Source organism: Manihot esculenta, chromosome 5 (assembly GCF_001659605.2).
Source record: "Manihot esculenta cultivar AM560-2 chromosome 5, M.esculenta_v8, whole genome shotgun sequence".
In the NCBI taxonomy this organism is placed as follows: domain Eukaryota; kingdom Viridiplantae; phylum Streptophyta; class Magnoliopsida; order Malpighiales; family Euphorbiaceae; genus Manihot; species Manihot esculenta.
Genome location: NC_035165.2, coordinates 27846901 through 27851860, shown reverse-complemented (window position 1 = coordinate 27851860; position 4960 = coordinate 27846901). Strand labels below are relative to the sequence as shown.

The 4960-nt window shown below is 32.5% G+C and overlaps 1 pseudogene; it reads left to right on the top strand.

The window, feature by feature from the left end:
* Positions 1–513: 513 nt before the first annotated feature.
* On the top strand, positions 514–4960 carry LOC110614979 (annotated as a pseudogene).

Sequence of the window (4960 nt, the reverse complement as noted above, 5' to 3'; positions counted from 1 at the left end):
TAGAATTGAAAATTTTCTCACCATAACTTGAAGGGGAAGGCTGAAGCAACGCTAATGGAAATTAAGGATGATTTGATTCATTTTGGTCAGAAATTATGAAATAAAGACACGAAAGAAGTGTGAAAAGAAGAAAGTCTTGTCCCCTTATGCCTTTCTCTCCACCTCACTAGATTCCTTCTTTTATTTCTCATCTATTTCAATCAATATCAAGTCATCCTCATTATTTTCTAAAGACATTACTTTTGATGACATGATTTCTAAAAAATATATTAATATAAAATCTAAAATATTTTTAATATAAAAAAATTAATTAATATATTTTTTTATAAATATAAAAGATAAATTAATAAATAATTTTAAATCACAAAAATTATAATAAAAAAACTAATTTTTAAATTTTTTAAAAAATTAAAAATATTTTAATATATTTTTTAAAATCTAAAAATCAACTAATAAATTTTATTATATTTTAAAAACTAAACATTAATTTTTCATTAATGAATCACTTCCACTTCTTGCCACTGCCTCATCTTTTTCTTATTTCTTCTCATTTCTTCCGAGTCAGACAAGATTTCAGTCTTCCAGCTTCATCTATTCTGATCGCACAATCATATTTAGTTCTACCCTTGAGCTCTCTTTCCTCTTCACCAATCTCAACCCATCATCTTTTTCTTTTCCCAGATAGTTTCCTGCTGATTCTCGACGGCCAAACACCTGAGAATTAATATGATCTTATTATTAAAAGCAGATGCTTTTCTCTTCTCTTCAATCTTCATTCTTTTAATATTCACAGCTCATGCTTCCTTCTCATGCAACAATACCTGCGGTTCCAATCATCTTCCTTACCCTTTTGGATTCTCCTCCGGCTGCCAAATTCAATTGAATTGCAGCAGAAACGGCGAAATTCTTGTGAATAATGAGTTCCGAGTCCAATACGTAACCCAAGATAAAATAAGAATCAATGTTCAACCTCAATGCAACCGTTCAGTTCAAGTCTTCCGAAATCTCTTCACAACCAACTTCGCACCCTTGTCGTCTAATGCAATTCTATTACACAACTGCTCCTCCGACGCCGTCCGGTCTTGCAGTATTCCGGCTATAAGCGTGGAGACGCATTTCGAGTCTCTCAGTTGTTCGAATAGCAGTGGCTTAAGTTGCCTTTTCGATCTAACTACTGATGGTTTCTTCTATAATAGTATTCAGCTTCGCCAGTGCCGGTCTCTTTTATCATCGATATCCTCCAACTATTCTAGCACTTCCGGTGTAACGTCGTTGGATGTTCAGGCGATGGAGCTTGGGTGGTGGCTTCCAGGGAAATGTCATTGTTCCGACCATGCTAGTTGTAATGAACTTAAAAGTCCTGCCGGACCGGGATATCGATGTCAGTGCAAAGATGGATTCATCGGTGATGGATATCCAGATCCAGCCGCCGCCGGCTGCCGGAAAGGTTAGTTTATTTGATTTGTAGTTCTCACTTATGACAATAAACGGTTCGCTGATATTACATAATCAAGTTTAAGATGTTAATATGACGTCATAATTTCATCATGATCCTCTTTAAATAAAATAAATAAAAATTATTAACTGAATAAATAATTTCATCCACAAATTTTTTTATTATTTATTAATCTGTGCCTATAATCATTGAGTTATTTGATTAACGAATGAACTAGGGATGCAGAGTTCTGAGTACACTAATCTAGCACGCTTCGTTGGGGGGGCCCTTGAATTATTTAAAAAGAAAGTTACTTGTATGGAGAATCTAAATGTCCAACTACATGAGATTACATTTCAAAATTAAATTAGACTTCTTCATGTAACTTAGCGTGCCTGCTTCAAACTATATTAGTACTCCAACATTTGTTTTCTTCCTTTAAATTAAATTTAATAATTACCATAGAGGAAGGAATTTCTTTTTTCTTTTTTTTTTACAAAAAAAATTATAATAAAAAAAAAGAAATTATTTAACACAATTATTATTATTATTATTATTTAATAACTTGAAAGAGTAAGGTAAGCAATGTCTAGAATTCAAAGATTTGAGTGAGGAAGTCAAACATGAAAATCATTATTATATTTTGTGTAGTGGAACCGTTGATTCGGCATAGATCATAAACAAACCTACTTAGCTATCCTTGTATTTGAGTTTTGTCAAACCTAATTTTGATCCTAATCTTCATTTTATCTTTGTTAATCCTTCAAATGATGAACGTCACATGAATATCAAACTTAAAATCTTATTATAATTGTCTTTACCTAATTTTATTAATATTTATATAAATTTATCATTAAATATATAAATTTGACAGATATAATCTAACCGTAAATATATTTGAGTAAATTTTTACATAAAAATTTAAATATTTTAATTATTAATTAGTCTGAATATAAAAAATTTTAATTATTAGTTAGTTTTATAATTTTAAAAAATACTCCATGATTTTAAATAATTTATTAATTAATTATTTTATTAAGTTTAATTGTTAAATATTTATTATTTAGTTTTAAAAAAATTATTAATTAATATTTTAGTTTTATAAAAATATATATTAATTAGTTTATCAATATTAAAAATATTTTATAATTAATTGAAAAACTAATTATTAAATTTTTATAATATCTGGATATTTTAATTATTTTTAGAAAATAAAGAATTAATTAATAAATTTTTCTATGCCAGAGGACTAAGCAGTAATTTTCTATGTTTAACATACGGAGGTTCTGAAAATAAATATCAGTTTGTCAAACAGTAATATATATCTGCATAAAACACTTTGCTAAAATTCTGCAAAATCTGTCTCTCATTTTTCTTGTGTCCTTTTCTATGTCAACAGCCTCTTGCAGTCTACCAAAATATTTGTCTGGCCAATGCGGAGGATCAACTCGAATCGGAGTTTTAATCGGAGGTATATTTCAAACAATGAGATTTCAAGTTTGAGTTTTAGTTGGAATCGATAGCCATTGTCAAATATTAAATTGTATAACATCCAAGAATTTACTTGGCATGAATTACAATCTTAAATCTAGACATTAATATCATTTTCTCAGGAATTGCTGCTGGAGTAGCTATCATGGTCACACTAGGTCTGCTGTGTTGTTGTATTCGAAGAAGACGTTCAACAACAAAACACAAAGGCTTCACAAAACTCTGCCTAGCAGAAACTACAGGCATCAACATTCCCATCATCCCCTACAAGGAAATCGAGAAAGCCACCAACAATTTTTCAGAGAAACAAAGGCTCGGAACTGGAGCCTATGGAACAGTATACGCCGGTAAACTCCACAACGATTTTTGGGTTGCCATTAAAAGGATCAAACAAAGAGACACAGACAGCACTGAGCAAGTCATGAATGAAATCAAGCTCATTTCATCGGTGAATCACCCGAACTTGGTCCGTCTCTTGGGTTGCTCAATAGAAAATGGTGAACAAATTCTTGTTTACGAGTTCATGCCCAATGGAACACTGTGTCAGCATTTACAAAGAGAAAGAGGCGATGGACTTGCATGGCTGGTTCGGCTCACGATTGCCGCCGAAACTGCGCAAGCTATAGCTCATCTTCATTCTGCTATCCACCCTCCGATCTACCACAGAGATATCAAGTCCAGCAACATACTTTTAGACTACAATTTCAGATCAAAAGTTGCAGATTTTGGCCTTTCGAGACTTGGAATGACAGAAATCTCACATATTTCAACAGCTCCACAGGGAACTCCAGGGTACCTTGATCCTCAATATCATCAAAATTTTCATCTTTCAGACAAAAGCGATGTTTATAGTTTCGGGGTAGTTCTTGTCGAAATTATTACAGCATTGAAAGTGGTCGACTTTTCCAGGCCTCAGAATGAAGTGAATTTGGCTGCTCTTGCTACTGACAGGATTGGAAAGGGAAGATTAGATGAGATTATGGATCCATTTATTGATATCAACAGTGATGATTGGACGCTTTCTTCTGTACACAAAGTAGCAGAACTAGCATTTAGATGTCTCTCATTTGACAGAGACATGAGACCTTCAATGGTTGAAGTTGCAGAGGAACTAGAGCAACTAAGGCTAAGTAGATGGGAACCTTGTGAAGAAATAAATCGCACAGCTTCTTCATCAGTTGAAACTTCATGCTCTTCTTCGTCGTATATCAGCGAGAAGCCTCACAGCTTCTCTGAAAACTCGAGTGGGAAATAGTAAATAGCATAGGAGACGCAAAGGACAATTCAGCTGTTTCTGTGCAACATTCATGGTTAAGTGAACGAAGCTCATCCTTGTGAAGCAGTCGCACAAATATTGCAATTCAAATGATTTTCATTAATTAGATGCTTAGATTCAGTTATTCATGTGAATACTAGGTATGTTAAAAAAGGAAACTTAGATAGAAACAAAGAGATTAACGTAAAACAAGTTTAATTATTTTATTTGAGTGAAATATATAGCTCTATCGAATATCCTAAAAGGAAATATGCGTTATAATGTATAGCTGTTGTTACAGCAGAAAATATAGTGAGTTAAAGCGAGAAAATTTTGGAATATCCGACCAATTTAATTATTTTATTTGAATGGAATATATAGTTCTATCGAATATTCTGAAAGGAAGTATGCCTTATAATGTACAGCTGTTGTTATATCAGAAAATATAGTGAGTTAAGAGAGAAAATTTTGAAATATCCGACCAATTCTTAATCCGGTCATTTTAGAATAGTTGTTCGATCTGGTCATCTTAGAGTGATCGTCTGGTCGTTCATCGATTCTAATCCGATCATTTTAGAATAGTTGTTTGGTCATCTTGGAGTGGTAGTCCAACTTGGTCTATTGAAGTAGTCGTTCAATCCTAGTCTTATAACCTGGTCGTCTGTCTTTGGGTGATCGTCCGACCTAATCTATTATTATAATCATCCAATCTGTTTGATTTTAGGTGGTTGTTCGACCTGATCTTTTGAAATAATCATTTCTATCTGTTCATTTTTCGT